The sequence below is a fragment of the Drosophila pseudoobscura genome, chromosome X, assembly GCF_009870125.1.
Source record: "Drosophila pseudoobscura strain MV-25-SWS-2005 chromosome X, UCI_Dpse_MV25, whole genome shotgun sequence".
In the NCBI taxonomy this organism is placed as follows: Eukaryota; Metazoa; Arthropoda; class Insecta; order Diptera; family Drosophilidae; genus Drosophila; species Drosophila pseudoobscura.
Window position 1 is genome coordinate 27556771 of NC_046683.1, and position 18255 is coordinate 27575025.

The following is an 18255-nucleotide window of genomic DNA, read 5'->3' on the forward strand; positions in this document are numbered from 1 at the left end:
TAGATCTCAGAGACTTAGACTTAGTATCGACGTGTCACAATAGAAAAAATCAAGTATCGTGTATTAATTGATTTTTTTTTTAAGGTTTAAAAGGTTTAACTTAATTTAATTTAATTAATTTAAACGTCGTCGTACAATACATGAAGACGATCCACATGGACGTACAAAATCAGAAACAAGAGAAGAAATCGTAGAAAAAATACGGGATATCGTATCGGAAAATCGTCAAGCGACTGAAAGAGATTTAGTAAAAGCCCTAGCCATCTCATTGGGCAGTGTAAGAAACATTTTGACTAAAGTATTGGGTTTCAGAGAGCTGTGTGCAAAATGTCCACCATTTACTAAAAATGGAACAAAAACGACGTTTTTAAAAACATTTAGAGCGTTTTCAAACGGATAACGTGAACTTGTGCGAGACTTGCGTCTCTCACCATGATCTTTAATCAAAAAAATAGTCTTAAAAGTAGTGTGAACCCGGTTCTTCGGCTCCCAAAAAAGTTAGTGTCCAGAAAAAAAACGAGGGGGAACGTTGTGAGTTGCTGCGGACACCGCAACTCTAAGGTTATACCCGATACTAAGTCAGTATGGCTCTCCTCCGGCAGACGCCGCTAATATTTAACGACACGACAAAGAGTGCGTGCGAGAGAGACAGAAAATCAGTCTGAGCGTGACGTCGGGCGCTGCGTAGCCACTGCAAATTGATTTGTTCCTTTTGGCTATAAAAATGATCTGATCTGATCCAGATTCAGCAATCTAATAGATATGGTCATTATCTATGATTCTGCGTTTTTAGTTTTCTCAAATCTGCAATATTGTGGATGCAACAGATTTTCGTCCTTTGTGGTGGCGGATGGGGGTGGGGCGAAATTCTGAGATATACGTTTTATAGTGACATCTTAAAGGAGTGTGTGTACCAAATTTGGTTACTCTAGCCTTAATAGTCTCTGAGATTTGTGGTTGCCTCAGATTTTCGTCCTTTGCGGGGGCGGAAGGGGGTGTGGCGAAATTTGGACATGAAACGGTCAAGGTCCGATATCACAGGAGTGTGGATACCAAATTTGGTTGCTCTGGCTCTTTTAGGTTCTGAGATCCTTGAACTCATATTTTGCAATTGGCAAAACCGACCATGAAACCTGTGTGTTAGACTGAGACAGAGCGAGAAAGAGTGAAATTGTTTTCGTGATTCTGGCTGTAATAATTATACGATCTGGTTCAGATTTTGCACTCTAGAAGATATAGTCATCTTCTACGATTCTGCGTTTTTAGTTTTCTCGTATCTTTAAAATTGTGCATGCCACAGATTTTCGCCCTTTGTGGGGGCGGAAGTGGGCGGGGCAAAGCTTTGAAATATTTTTGGAGCAGTGACATATCACAGAAGTCTGGATCCAAAACATCGTTGCTCTAGCTCTTATAGTCTTTGAGCATTAGGCGCTGAAGGGGACGGACAGACGGACAGACGGACGGACGGACAGACGGACAGACGGACGGACGGACAGACAGACAGGGCTCAATCGACTCGGCTATTGATGCTGATCAAGAATATATATACTTTATGGGGTCGGAAACGATTCCTTCTGGACGTTACACACATCCATTTTCACCACAAATCTAATATACCCCAATACTCATTTTGAGTATCGGGTATAAAAAACAAAAAGTTGTTAGCACCAGTTTTTTGATTACTTGCAAACTGTTAAAGCAATAAATGATTCAAATGGCTGTATCCTCTTAGACCAAGTGAAGGAAAAAATTGATGTTTCCTCCCTCTGATACAACAAGATATGCAACCTGGCCTCTTCGTGATCTGCGACCTTTTTTTGGAATACAACAGTGACAGCTGACTTTAAGGCTTTAGGCCAAACATGTTTGAATTTGACCTGCATTTGTTACGTTTTGTTGCTAACACCAGGCTTTAGCTTGTGTCCCGCTTTCTTGTCAGATTAGATTTAGGAAACCTATGTTCGACAAAGATTTATCCAGCCTAAAAAACATAAAATCAAGACTTTTTAACAAATTTCATGTTGGTTCTCCTACTTCTCCCTCGCTATATAATAGCTCATTCAAACTTTGCAGCTCTTAATGCTCAATGCTATAAGAACTACCCATCTCGATACAGTTATACAACTTCGTAAACAGTAAGCGAAGAATGTCAGCACCCATCCTCGCTCTTATTTCTTAATACGTCGGCAAATAATGATCAGGCAATCGATGTTCTTTTTGCCTAATTTTTCCAAACCATCTATTCTGAGGAAAGCTACTCTGGTCATCCCTACCAATACGGTTTACCAAGGTCGAACGGCATTTGTTAAATTAATGTTCTCTACTTCATGATCTTCGACTAGTTAAGCTAGTGTTTTCACCGGGTCCAGACGGGGTTCCAGGCTGTGTACTCAGATACTGCGCCGAGGCTCTGTGTGGACCCTTGCTTAAACTATTCACCCTGTCCATCGATTCTTCTGGCTTCACCCCGATCTGGAAGGAATCGTTTATAATTCCTCGCCATAAAAAAGGTAGCAAGTCTGACGCAAAAAATTATAGAGGTATATTAAAGTTAACCGCTATTCCCAAAATGTTTGAGAGGGTTTTAGTATAAGGACATTTCATTTAATTCTCGCTTGCAATCCGATCTCAATAACTTTCAGTCATGGTGCTGTGCAAACTTCTTACACCATAATGCCTCGAAATGCAAAGTATTGACATTTCATCGTTCTAGCCCCGTGTTGGCTACCTATACCCTATGTGGCGGTTCTCTTGAAAGAATTACCCTGGTGTATGATCTTGGTGTCTTATTAGACGCAAAGTTTAAGATTTCCGAACATATTTCTACCATGGTAAATAGGGCCATGGGCGTGCTTGGGTTTATAAAGAGGTGGTCAAAAGAATTTGACGACCCCTATATAACAAAGACTCTCTTTACTACGCTAGTTCGTCCGATTTTAGAATACGGCTCCTGTGTATGGTGCCCTCAGTACAAAGTACACCAGGACCGTATAGAATCAGTACAGAAAAACTTTTTACTCTTTGCTCTGCGGGGCCTTAAGTGGGATTCGGGTGTGAGACTCCTCTCTTACTCTAGTAGACTGCAATTAGTAAACCCCCCATCCTTAGTTAACCGTAGAAAAATGCTAGGTGTGATATTTATGCACAACTTGATCAGGGGTGACATAGACAGCCCTGATCTGTTGAGCCGCATAAACTTCACGATTCCTATTAGACTGACTAGATCGAATTATTCCTTGCATGAACCGTTTAGGGTCTTATGCTTGGATTATAATTCCCTCTACCATATTATTTCCACCACTAATTCTCTTCCTCTTATTAAATTACTAATCCTTACACACCTTTCTAGTAATTAGTAATTGTAGTGGTATTTGTATTTTGTTTGCATGCTTAGTTTCTTAGTAAGTTTAGTGCTAATTTTCCTCGAATGTTAGTCTAATAGCTATCTTTCTTGCATGTTCGCGTTCGGTTCGGCTACGCACCGTGCGTCATGCGGCAGCGCCCCTCGGTCGGTTGGGCGGGAGGAGGGCTGCGTTTTGCCTGGGATCCGCGCGTAACAGCCTTCTGCTGCAGTAACTTCATCGCCTCTTGAATAATGCAGTCATTGCATGTAAACATGCATGTAAAAAAAAAAAAACGAGGGGGAACGTTGTGAGTTGCTGCGGACACCGCAACTCTACGGTTATACCCGATACTAAGTCAGTATGGCTCTCCTCCGGCAGACGTCGCTAATATTAAACGACACGACAAAGAGTGCGTGCGAGAGAGACAGAAAATCAGTCTGAGCGTGACGTCGGGCGCTGCGTAGCCACTGCAAATTGATTTGTTCCTTTTGGCTATAAAAATTATCTGATCTGATCCAGATTCAGCAATCTGATAGATATGGTCGTTATCTATGATTCTGCGTTTTTAGTTTTCGCGAATCTGCAATATTGTGGATGCTTGGGTTTATAAAGAGGTGGTCAAAGGAATTTGACGACCCCTATATAACAAAGACTCTCTATACCTCGCTTGTTCGTCCGATCTTAGAATACGGCTCCTGTGTATGGTGCCCTCAGTACAAAGTACACCAGGACCGTATAGAATCAGTACAGAAAAACTTTTTACTCTTTGCTCTGCGGGGCCTTAACTGGGATTCGGGTGTGAGACTCCTCTCTTACTCTAGTAGACTGCAATTAGTAAACCCCCCATCCTTAGTTAACCGTAGAAAAATGCTAGGTGTGATATTTATGCACAACTTGATCAGGGGTGACATAGACAGCCCTGATCTGTTGAGCCGCATAAACTTCACGATTCCTATTAGACTGACTAGATCGAATTATTCCTTGCATGAACCGTTTAGGGTCTTATGCTTGGATTATAATTCCCTCTACCATATTATTTCCCCCACTAATTCTCTTCCTCTTATTAAGTTACTCACACACCTTATCCTTACACACCTTTCTAGTAATTAGTAATTGTAGTGGTATTTGTATATTGAATGCATTCTTAGTTCTCCTAGTAATGTTTAGTTCTAATTTTTCTCGCCTATTAGTCTAAAAGCTATCTTTCCTGCATGTTTGCGCTCGGTTCCGTTTGGTCGGTTGGGCGGGAGGAGGGCTAAATTCGCTCGTAACAGCCTTCTGCTGAAGGTCTATCTCAGTGCTGCACTCGCTTGCTCGATGACCATTTCTTACGCATTTGAAACAATTTCCGTCGAATTATTGCTTTGCGCTTGAGTTCTCGTCGTTCTGTGTTCCGTTATTCCCGACATTCGCGTCGTCTCGTGACTTGCGCTCTGTATGTGTGTATAGTACTTGTGTGGCCGAATGATTTTTGCGACCTGCTTTCTCCTGTTTTCTAATGCCTTCTTCTATCATTTTTACTTTAACAGCTTCAAATTTTGTCGCGTTTAAATCGCGACTACAAAATTTTCAAATGAATCGAATCCAATGAACTACTCAATAGCATAATGACTTTTTGCTCGTCTTGGAGTTTTATATTCAGTTCCGTCAATTTTTCAATTGCCTCTACAAAAAATTAACATAGGCGGGCACATCATCGCCCTGCTGCATATTTAGTCGATTAAGTTTTTAAAAAGTTGCACCTTTTGGCACGTGAAGCTCCTTTAATTTGTTCTATATGGCTTGAGTGTTACGCAAGTCGTTGTGCAGAAAGAGCGTCGCCTTAACATTTAATGTTACGTATGCCATTGCTTTCTCATTAAATTTTTTCACATTTGAGCTGCGGCATCTTCTCCACTTTTTTTCCACACACTACATCCCATACGTCTGCCATTACGTACTTCATGGCCATGTGACATACGTTGTAATTGTTCTCATCAAGTTTTTCGATTTGATTTGACAAACTCATGTTTGCTAATTGTTCCTCGTGTATAGGCGCACGGTACTAGCTATTGACGATTTAGCGCAACCGACACTCAAACTTAGAAGCTTTATAGTCTGTGATTAATCCGAAACAACGAACTCTGGCCCCATAACCAATGTTAGCAATGTTTAGTTTACCGTTCTATACATATGAGTGATATATAAAGTGAAGCCAACAAAAAGAGTACTTATGAGACCGATTACATTTTTAAGAAATGCAGTATGTCTGGAAATGGAAGTTTCGTACAGAAGTAGGATGGCTTGTTCGCAGAAAAGGGCTATCTCGGATTTACAAACTAAACGAGGGAGAACGTTGTGAGTTGCTGGTACGACCGCAAAATAATACGATCTGATCCCCATTCAGCGATCGAGTAGATATCATCATTCTCTATGATTTTGCGTCTTTAATAATAAAATAAATAATAATAATAAATAAACTTGTAGCATTGAGATCTTACAGTATTGTGTATACTAAATTTGGTTGCTCTAGCCATAATAGTCTCTGAGATCTGTGAATGCAACAGATCTTCGTCCTTTGTGGTGACTGAAGAGGGTGGGGCGAAATTTGTTGCAGGTGTGATATCACAGGAAAGTGGATAGCAAATTTGGTTGCTCTAGCTCTTATAGTCGACAGGCAAAGCCGACCAAGAAACGTGTGTGTTAGAGAGAGACAGAGCGAGAGATCATGAAATTGGTTTCTTCATTCTGGCTATAATAAGGATACGATCTGGTTCAAATACTGTAGTCTGGAAGATATTAATTCATTCAAAATTAAATTTCGGTAGAAAAACTGGCATATCTTTCGGACATATTGGTTTATTTAAATACGAAAAATGCAATACAGGAATTCTAATATTTCAACATCTGGACAAATTGAAAGCTTTCGCACTTAGTTGGCGTTATAATTTTGAAATACCTGGAGCTATAAGGATTAAAAATAAACTTTTTTTTTACGAATTGGGACCTGCAAATGGGTATGAAATCCATTCTCAGTTTACATTTGCCTTGTACACTAACTGGTGTACGAGCATGAAGAATTTATGAAGTTTAAAACTGAAGCGACATTAAAACCAAACGTTTTCGAACTATTGCTGAACATTTTTGGCTTCATATAAAAAATTAGGATCCACTGCTTTTAAAGCTCGGGCTATCATACGCTCTCGCTCGCGTCTAAGCTTGCTGAATAAGGCCCGGCAATTTGGCCCGTCAGCCCTTGCATGGGCAGTCTTGAGCTAATCGTCGCAGCTATTAGAATAACATCCTCGCATCAATCGTTCGCCCAATCATCCCCATATGTATGTACATACGCGACAAGTTGGTTTACATATGCAAATAAATTGTGAATTATAAACAGCCTCTCGACTTTCATTAACTTCAAATTGCAACAGTTATTAAAAACGCTTAATAGCTTAACATTTGGTGACCCCGACGTGATTGTGCAATAAATAATCCATCAGTGCAATCACAAACTAATATAGCATTCAAAGATCTAAACTAATTGCCATCTCAACCAGTGTCATCGACCACATAAGTTATCCATACATATATACACCGGCCTCCCCTGCATATTCGGTAGTGCACGTAGCTGTTGACTTGCGCTTCTCTTTTCGGTCATCTTCCCGCAAGAGACGTTTCTTACACCGGCCGCCTTTGTATAAGTTAACAACTAAGCATATAATATGAACTCTCTCTGTCATACATTTTTGTTTCTAAGTACGCAGCAGGTAATCATAAGTATTTGGTTGCCCTCAGCAAACAATTCTGACGCGCTGCCAAGAATTCTGCACACAGCAAGTGAAAACGGTCACCCGTGCTGTTTGCGCAAGAATGTTGAGTCGGCATGCCGACTCTGGGGTATGGCGCGATGCATTGACTTCGTAGGGTAAGCTTAAGCAAATACATTTCTGTAAAGTCAGTCTCAGTTCAGATCGCATTCTAATAAGACGAACGATTAAAGCTCCGGCACTGCCGTAAATAAAATTCAGTGTGTTATCAATTATAGTTGGGAAAGTCCCACAACATAATTATCATTGATCCCGTTTCGCTCGCCGGATCCATCACACAACATAATCATCATTGATCCAGTTTCAATCGCCGGATCCACCGTTACCTCATCAAAGGAAGAGGCCACTATCGCTAGCTAATTACCCACATAGCGTGGCTGATCATCGAGATAACGGCGGTAGACACAATTACATAGTTACCCACATAGCGTCGTTGACCATCGAGATAACGGCGGTAGACCTAATTGGCGCCCAACCAATACATAAGAACCCATACCATGTAAGTTCATAAGTGATTTCAGTTTGAAGAAATTGTTCACGAAAAAAAAAATAAAGATAAACTGTGAAGTAAAGTAAATATTGCTGCCTTCTTCTGCCAGCATTTCATTCCTTTAAATCATTGCATACTTTTATTAAAATTGTTGCATACTTTTACCAGCGTTCCTGGTCAATAAAACTTTGCATACTTTCGGCAGCATTATATTTTCTGCTGCATACCCTTAACCATTTTTATAATAAATATTGCATACCCCAAGATACACCAGTTTCTACTATTGCCAACGGTTTTACCTGCCGATCTTTCTCGATCGGCCTAAGTTTCGAAAAGTGCCAACCATAAACCAATGAGTTGGAATTATAGGGAGAAAAAACCTGAATATAATAGTGAGGAGGGGTGAGGAGGGGGGAATCAATTGCTCAATAATTCCTACCCCTGCAGATATCGTTGTAACTGAAAAAATGGAGCTGGCTCAAGTTCAGACTCTCATCAGGCAAGCCTTAGCGGAACAAGAAAGGCAGTTTCAAGCACAAATAACCGCTTTAGCTTCACGGGTGCAGAGTTTGCAGGTCGAAGCGCCGCAAATTGTCACATACGAGAAAATATCCGTCGATCCTGACGCCAAATACGACATTCCCTTAGACATTATTAAATCTGTGCCGGATTTCTCCGGTGTACAGGATGAGTATGTAGCGTGGAGGCAAGCAGCCATCTACGCATACGAGTTATTCAAGGGCTTTCCAAAGAGCACGGCGCATTACCAAGCGGTAGCAATCATTAGGAACAAAATCAAAGGCCCAGCTGGAGCCTTACTAGTGTCTCACAACACTGTCCTAAATTTCGATGCAATACTAGCTAGGCTAGATTGCACATACTCGGATAAAACATCCTTGCACTTGTTGAGACAGTGTTTGGAGTTAGTTACGCAGGGCGAAATGTCCCTGATGCAATACTACGATGACGTCGAAAAGAAGCTCACTCTCGTAACTAACAAAATTGTAATGTCTCATGACCAAGAAGGTGCCGATTTGCTCAATCGGGAGGTCAGAGACGACGCCTTGCACGCCTTTATCTCCGGTCTTAGGAAGCCGTTGAGAGCGGTTGTGTTCCCTGCACAACCAAAAGATCTACCATCCGCACTGGCTCTGGCCAGGGAAGCTGAGCCTAGCATTGAAAGAAGCATGTTTGCGAACTCTTACGCTAAAGCCTTGCAAGACCGAGCGCAAATTGCCGAAACTAACAAAAACCGTGCCCAAGGCAGACAAATCAGGAGAGAAATCCCCATTTTGTAAAACGCCAAAAGGGCGGTCCCCAGCCTCAGGCCCCTAAAGACAATCAATCCGAAGCTCCACAGCCCATGGAAGTTGACTCTTCCTCTAGATTTAGACAAAAAACCGACTACAGCAGGCGTCAGACTTACGAGTCCAACGCAGCAAGACGCAAGAATTCGTCAGACCGTTCAACAGGTCAAAGACGGCAACGCATAAACAATGTCGTACAATCAGACTCCAAAGAGGCCGTAACAGAATTCGAGAAGGCGGCCAAAGAGGCAGTTGAAGAATTAGAGAGTGAGAACGAGTACGCACCTGGTGACGACTCAATTAATTTTTTAGGGAACACTCCCGGCTTCCGTACATTCAACGACGGTTGGCTGGGAGAACTCTGAAGATGTTAATTGACACTGGCGCGGCAAAGAATTATGTGAAGCCCTTAACAGAGCTAAAGGCCATAACGCCGGTCGCCAAGTCATTCTCGGTAAACTCGATCCACGGGTCTACCGAAATCAAGCGCAAGTGCTTGATGAATATTTTCCAGCATACCTCCCCGTTTTTTCTCCTCGATACCCTAAGTTCTTTCGACGCCATCATAGGCTTCGACTTGCTAACACAAGCCGGAGTCAAATTGAACTTGGCAAAAAACACTCTGGAATACCAGGGTACATCTGAAAAACTCCAGTACTATCAATGTGCCGATGTGAACTTCACCGATGTCAACGACATCGTTGTCCCTCCGTCCGTAAAGAAAGAGTTCAGGGACATGATACTCAGAAACAAAAGAGCCTTCTCAAATGCAGATGAAGCTCTCCCTTTTAATACTGCTGTCATCGCTACAATCCGAACAGTGGACGACGAGCCTGTGTATTCAAGATACCCGAGTCTCATGGGTGTTTCTGACTTCATAAACAAAGAAGTCAAACAATTACTGGACGATGGCATAGTCAGGCCCTCCAGATCGCCTTACAACAGCCCAACATGGGTGGTTGATAAAAAAGGCACTGACTCATACGGTAACCCAAAAAAAAGGTTGGTAATCGATTTCAGGAAACTGAACGAAAAAACCATACCGGACCGCTATCCCATGCCAAGCATCCCCATGATTTTAGCGAATCTAGGGAAGGCCAAATACTTCACTACCCTCGACTTAAAGTCTGGGTACCACCAAATCTACCTTGCGGAGCATGACCGCGAAAAGACTTCGTTTTCAGAAAGCAGCGGCAAGTACGAGTTCTGTCGGCTTCCGTTTGGCCTGCGCAATGCAAGCAGCATATTCCAAAGGGCAATAGACGATATCCTGAGGGAACATATAGGAAAGATTTGCTAAAAACGAAACGGAGCATATTCAACACATCAACACTGTGTTAAAATGTCTAATCGACGCCAACATGCGTGTAGGCCCTGAAAAGACTCAATTCTTCAAGGAAAGTATTGAATTCCTGGGTTTCATTGTTACCAAAGACGGAGCAACATCCGATCCCAAAAAGGTTAAAGCCATTCAGGACTTCCCTGAACCCAAAAGTGTCTACAGCGTTAGGTCATTCTTGGGGTTAGCTAACTACTATAGGGTCTTTATTAAGGACTTTGCCGCTATAGCGCGCCCAATATCAGATATACTTAAAGGGGAAAATGGTTCAGTGAGTAGGCACGTATCAAAGAAAATCCCTGTTGAATTTAATGAAGCTCAACGCGATGCAATTCACCGTCTGCGAAACATTTTGGCATCAGAAGATGTCATGTTAATGTACCCAGACTTCCAGAAACCGTTCGATTTAACCACTGATGCTTCGGCCAGTGGAATTGGCGCGGTTCTTTCCCAAGGCAATAGGCCAATAACAATGATTTCTCGCGCCTTAAAACAGGCCGAACAAAACTATGCCACCAACGAAAGAGAGTTGCTGGCCGTTGTGTGGGCTTTAGGCAGACTGCAGAACTTTCTGTACGGTTCCAGGGAAATTAACATTTTCACGGACCACCAGCCGCTCACGTTCGCTGTGTCGGACAAGAACACGAATTCTAAGATTAAAAGATGGAAATCTTACATCGACCAGCACAATGCCAAAATGTTTTATAAACCGGGCAAAGAGAATCTGGTGGCGGATGCCCTTTCAAGGCAAAACGTTAATGCTTTGCAAGATGGGCCCCGTTCGGACGCTGCAGCCGTTCACAGCGAAATTTCCCTGACCTACACAGTCGAGACAACAGACAAACCTTTGAATTGTTTTAGGAACCAGATTGTTCTAGAGGAATCGCGTTTCCCGCTAAAGCGAAACCTGTTGCTGTTTCGCAGCAAAACACGCCACTTGATCAGTTACACTGACAAGAGCTCAATTCTCAAAACTCTCAAAGAAGTTGTGAATTCTGGAGTCGTTAATGCAATACATTGCGACCTTCCCACGTTGGCAAGTTTCCAACACGACCTGATTTTGCATTTCCCTGCCACCCAATTCAGGCACTGTAAAAATCTTGTGCAAGATATAACGGACAAAAACGAGCAGTTAGAAGTCATCACTGCCGAGCACAATCGAGCGCACAGAGCAGCTCAGGAAAACATCAAACAAGTACTTCGTGACTATTATTTTCCCAATATGGCCACTTGGGCCAAAGAAGTGGTTGCAAACTGCAGGGTTTGCACTAAAGCCAAGTACGATAGGCACCCGAAGAAACAGGAACTCGGGGAAACGCCTATACCAAGTTATACTGGCGAAATGTTGCATATCGACATTTTCTCAACAGACAAGAAACAATTCTTAACCTGCGTAGACAAGTTCTCCAAATTTGCAGTCGTCCAACCGATATTATCCAGAACAATAATCGATGTCACAAGCCCTCTACTGCAAATTATTAACCTTTTCCCCGCAACTAAGACAATTTATTGCGATAACGAGGCGGCCTTCAATTCCGAGACCATCACTTCGATGCTCCGAAACGCCTACGGCATTTGCGTTGTGAATGCAGCTCCGCTTCACAGCACCTCAAACGGCCAGGTGGAGCGCTTTCATAGCACCCTGACCGAAAGTGCGAGATGCCTCAAACTAGACAAGAAAATCAGCGACACTACAGAATTAATTTTAAAGGCTACGATAGAGTACAACAAAAGTTTACACTCAGTAACCCGAGAGAAACCAATTGAGGTCGTTCATGCAGTAGCTCATGTTCGTCGCGAGAACATCAAAGACAGGCTGATTAAGGCACAGCAAGACAATATCAAAAGGTGCAACGCAGCCAGACAAAACCGTGTTTTCGAGGTAGGAGAAAAGGTGTTCCAGAAGAACAACAAAAGGCTAGGGAACAAGTTAACTCCATTATGCTCAGAACAAAAGGTCGAAGCAGACCTGGGAACGTCTGTTCTCATTAAGGGGAGGGTGGTCCATAAGGACAACCTGAAATAAGTTTTCCCCACAATTAGCCACAATTGGCTAGTAAGCCAACTTAATAAACTCCGAAACTCAAAAGCAAATAAACAGACTGACGGACACGATCAATAAAATTATCAGCTCCCGCAAAGGCGATTTGGTTGACACTCCTCATTTATTCGAAACACTGCTGGTAAAAAATAGAATACTGAACACGGAAATTCAAAATTTAATACTAACTATAACGCTGGCAAAAGCAAACATAGTAAATCCCACAATTCTCGACCACACCGATCTGAAATCACTTATTGAGCAAGACACCCCAATAGTAAGCTTAATAGAAGCTTCTAAGATCAAGGTCCTTCAGTCCGAGAACATTATCCACATATTAATAGCCTACCCTAAAGTTGAGTTTAGGTGCCAAAAGGTCTCCGTCTACCCCGTTTCACACCAACAAACCATTCTGCGACTCGACGAGGACACGCTGGCGGAATGCGAAAAGGACACCTTTACAGTTACTGGATGCACCGTGACTACGCATAACACCTTCTGCGAACGAGCACGGCGCGAAACCTGTGCTAGCTCCCTTCATGCTGGAAACATCGCCAACTGCCATACCCAACCCAGCCACCTGAAAGCAATAACACCTGTAGATTTCAAGGAGAAAGTGACTGCGGCGGGTTCACCCAAATTCTGGTTCACGGTTGGTGCGGTCCTGAACGTCGGACTAATTGGCTCATTCGTCCTTTTCATGGTGCTAAGGAGAAAGCGAGCCACATTGAGGGTGCAGAGGGCTTTGGACAACTTTAATATGACCGAGGACGGTCATCATCCTGAGGGGGGGGGGGTAGTTAACAACTAAGCATATAATATGAACTCTCTCTGTCATACATTGTTGTTTCTAAGTACGCAGCAGGTAATCATAAGTATTTGGTTGCCCTCAGCAAACAATGCTGACGCGCTGCCAAGAATTCTGCACACAGCAAGTGAAAACGGTCACCCGTGCTGTTTCCGCAAGAATGTTGAGTCGGCATGCCGACTCTGGGGTATGGCGCGATGCATTGACTTCGTAGGGTAAGCTTAAGCAAATACATTTCTGTAAATTCAGTCTCAGTTCAGATCGCATTCTAATAAGACGAACGATTAAAGCTCCGGCACTGCCGTAAATAAAATTCAGTGTGTTATCAATTATAGTTGGGAAAGTCCCACAGCATAATTATCATTGATCCCGTTTCGCTCGCCGGATCCATCACACAACATAATCATCATTGATCCAGTTTCAATCGCCGGATCCACCGTTACCTCATCAAAGGAAGAGGCCACTATCGCCAGCTAATTACCCACATAGCGTCGCTGATCATCGAGATAACGGCGGTAGACACAATTACATAGTTACCCACATAGCGTCGTTGACCATCGAGATAACGGCGGTAGACCTAATTGGCGCCCAACCAATACATAAGAACCCATACCATGTAAGTTCATAAGTGATTTCAGTTTGCCTTCTTCTGCCAGCATTTCATTCCTTTAAATCATTGCATACTTTTATTAAAATTGTTGCATACTTTTACCAGCGTTCCTGGTCAATAAAACTTTGCATACTTTCGGCAGCATTATATTTTCTGCTGCATACCCTTAACAATTTTTATAATAAATATTGCATACCCCAAGATACACCAGTTTCTACTATTGCCAACGGTTTTACCTGCCGATCTTTCTCGATCGGCCTAAGTTTCGAAAAGTGCCAACCATAAACCAATGAGTTGGAATTATAGGGAGAAAAAACCTGAATATAATAGTGAGGAGGGGTGAGGAGGGGGGAATCAATTGCTCAATAAATCCTACCCCTGCAGATATCGTTGTAACTGAAAAAATGGAGCTGGCTCAAGTTCAGACTCTCATCAGGCAAGCCTTAGCGGAACAAGAAAGGCAGTTTCAAGCACAAATAACCGCTTTAGCTTCACGGGTGCAGAGTTTGCAGGTCGAAGCGCCGCAAATTGTCACATACGAGAAAATATCCGTCGATCCTGACGCCAAATACGACATTCCCTTAGACATTATTAAATCTGTGCCGGATTTCTCCGGTGTACAGGATGAGTATGTAGCGTGGAGGCAAGCAGCCATCTACGCATACGAGTTATTCAAGGGCTTTCCAAAGAGCACGGCGCATTACCAAGCGGTAGCAATCATTAGGAACAAAATCAAAGGCCCAGCTGGAGCCTTACTAGTGTCTCACAACACTGTCCTAAATTTCGATGCAATACTAGCTAGGCTAGATTGCACATACTCGGATAAAACATCCTTGCACTTGTTGAGACAGTGTTTGGAGTTAGTTACGCAGGGCGAAATGTCCCTGATGCAATACTACGATGACGTCGAAAAGAAGCTCACTCTCGTAACTAACAAAATTGTAATGTCTCATGACCAAGAAGGTGCCGATTTGCTCAATCGGGAGGTCAGAGACGACGCCTTGCACGCCTTTATCTCCGGTCTTAGGAAGCCGTTGAGAGCGGTTGTGTTCCCTGCACAACCAAAAGATCTACCATCCGCACTGGCTCTGGCCAGGGAAGCTGAGGCTAGCATTGAAAGAAGCATGTTTGCGAACTCTTACGCTAAAGCCTTGCAAGACCGAGCGCAAATTGCCGAAACTAACAAAAACCGTGCCCAAGGCAGACAAACCAAGTTTAACAAAGATGAGCAAAATCAGGAGAGAAATCCCCATTTTGTAAAACGCCAAAAGGGCGGTCCCCAGCCTCAGGCCCCTAAAGACAATCAATCCGAAGCTCCACAGCCCATGGAAGTTGACTCTTCCTCCAGATTTAGACAAAAAACCGACTACAGCAGGCGTCAGACTTACGAGTCCAACGCAGCAAAACGCAAGAATTCGTCAGACCGTTCAACAGGTCAAAGACGGCAACGCATTAACAATGTCGTACAATCAGACTCCAAAGAGGCCGTAACAGAATTCGAGAAGGCGGCCAAAGAGGCAGTTGAAGAATTAGAGAGTGAGAACGAGTACGCACCTGGTGACGACTCAATTAATTTTTTAGGGAACACTCCCGGCTTCCGTACATTCAACGACGGTTGGCTGGGAGAACTCTGAAGATGTTAATTGACACTGGCGCGGCAAAGAATTATGTGAAGCCCTTAACAGAGCTAAAGGCCATAACGCCGGTCGCCAAGTCATTCTCGGTAAACTCGATCCACGGGTCTACCGAAATCAAGCGCAAGTGCTTGATGAATATTTTCCAGCATACCTCCCCGTTTTTTCTCCTCGATACCCTAAGTTCTTTCGACGCCATCATAGGCTTCGACTTGCTAACACAAGCCGGAGTCAAATTGAACTTGGCAAAAAACACTCTGGAATACCAGGGTACATCTGAAAAACTCCAGTACTATCAATGTGCCGATGTGAACTTCACCGATGTCAACGACATCGTTGTCCCTCCGTCCGTAAAGAAAGAGTTCAGGGACATGATACTCAGAAACAAAAGAGCCTTCTCAAATGCAGATGAAGCTCTCCCTTTTAATACTGCTGTCATCGCTACAATCCGAACAGTGGACGACGAGCCTGTGTATTCAAGATACCCGAGTCTCATGGGTGTTTCTGACTTCATAAACAAAGAAGTCAAACAATTACTGGACGATGGCATAGTCAGGCCCTCCAGATCGCCTTACAACAGCCCAACATGGGTGGTTGATAAAAAAGGCACTGACTCATACGGTAACCCAAAAAAAAGGTTGGTAATCGATTTCAGGAAACTGAACGAAAAAACCATACCGGACCGCTATCCCATGCCAAGCATCCCCATGATTTTAGCGAATCTAGGGAAGGCCAAATACTTCACTACCCTCGACTTAAAGTCTGGGTACCACCAAATCTACCTTGCGGAGCATGACCGCGAAAAGACTTCGTTTTCAGTAAGCAGCGGCAAGTACGAGTTCTGTCGGCTTCCGTTTGGCCTGCGCAATGCAAGCAGCATATTCCAAAGGGCAATAGACGATATCCTGAGGGAACATATAGGAAAGATTTGCTAAAAACGAAACGGAGCATATTCAACACATCAACACTGTGTTAAAATGTCTAATCGACGCCAACATGCGTGTAGGCCCTGAAAAGACTCAATTCTTCAAGGAAAGTATTGAATTCCTGGGTTTCATTGTTACCAAAGACGGAGCAACATCCGATCCCAAAAAGGTTAAAGCCATTCAGGACTTCCCTGAACCCAAAAGTGTCTACAGCGTTAGGTCATTCTTGGGGTTAGCTAACTACTATAGGGTCTTTATTAAGGACTTTGCCGCTATAGCGCGCCCAATATCAGATATACTTAAAGGGGAAAATGGTTCAGTGAGTAGGCACGTATCAAAGAAAATCCCTGTTGAATTTAATGAAGCTCAACGCGATGCAATTCACCGTCTGCGAAACATTTTGGCATCAGAAGATGTCATGTTAATGTACCCAGACTTCCAGAAACCGTTCGATTTAACCACTGATGCTTCGGCCAGTGGAATTGGCGCGGTTCTTTCCCAAGGCAATAGGCCAATAACAATGATTTCTCGCGCCTTAAAACAGGCCGAACAAAACTATGCCACCAACGAAAGAGAGTTGCTGGCCGTTGTGTGGGCTTTAGGCAGACTGCAGAACTTTCTGTACGGTTCCAGGGAAATTAACATTTTCACGGACCACCAGCCGCTCACGTTCGCTGTGTCGGACAAGAACACGAATTCTAAGATTAAAAGATGGAAATCTTACATCGACCAGCACAATGCCAAAATGTTTTATAAACCGGGCAAAGAGAATCTGGTGGCGGATGCCCTTTCAAGGCAAAACGTTAATGCTTTGCAAGATGGGCCCCGTTCGGACGCTGCAGCCGTTCACAGCGAAATTTCCCTGACCTACACAGTCGAGACAACAGACAAACCTTTGAATTGTTTTAGGAACCAGATTGTTCTAGAGGAATCGCGTTTCCCGCTAAAGCGAAACCTGTTGCTGTTTCGCAGCAAAACACGCCACTTGATCAGTTACACTGACAAGAGCTCAATTCTCAAAACTCTCAAAGAAGTTGTGAATTCTGGAGTCGTTAATGCAATACATTGCGACCTTCCCACGTTGGCAAGTTTCCAACACGACCTGATTTTGCATTTCCCTGCCACCCAATTCAGGCACTGTAAAAATCTTGTGCAAGATATAACGGACAAAAACGAGCAGTTAGAAGTCATCACTGCCGAGCACAATCGAGCGCACAGAGCAGCTCAGGAAAACATCAAACAAGTACTTCGTGACTATTATTTTCCCAATATGGCCACTTGGGCCAAAGAAGTGGTTGCAAACTGCAGGGTTTGCACTAAAGCCAAGTACGATAGGCACCCGAAGAAACAGGAACTCGGGGAAACGCCTATACCAAGTTATACTGGCGAAATGTTGCATATCGACATTTTCTCAACAGACAAGAAACAATTCTTAACCTGCGTAGACAAGTTCTCCAAATTTGCAGTCGTCCAACCGATATTATCCAGAACAATAATCGATGTCACAAGCCCTCTACTGCAAATTATTAACCTTTTCCCCGCAACTAAGACAATTTATTGCGATAACGAGGCGGCCTTCAATTCCGAGACCATCACTTCGATGCTCCGAAACGCCTACGGCATTTGCGTTGTGAATGCAGCTCCGCTTCACAGCACCTCAAACGGCCAGGTGGAGCGCTTTCATAGCACCCTGACCGAAAGTGCGAGATGCCTCAAACTAGACAAGAAAATCAGCGACACTACAGAATTAATTTTAAAGGCTACGATAGAGTACAACAAAAGTTTACACTCAGTAACCCGAGAGAAACCAATTGAGGTCGTTCATGCAGTAGCTCATGTTCGTCGCGAGAACATCAAAGACAGGCTGATTAAGGCACAGCAAGACAATATCAAAAGGTGCAACGCAGCCAGACAAAACCGTGTTTTCGAGGTAGGAGAAAAGGTGTTCCA

The 18255-nt window shown here is 43.4% G+C and overlaps 1 protein-coding gene across 4 annotated transcripts in view; it reads left to right on the forward strand.

Moving 5' to 3' along the window:
• Window positions 1-18255, forward strand: part of vap (RAS p21 protein activator vap) — a 117174-nt gene that overhangs the window by 50488 nt on the left and 48431 nt on the right. The window lies entirely within an intron of this gene.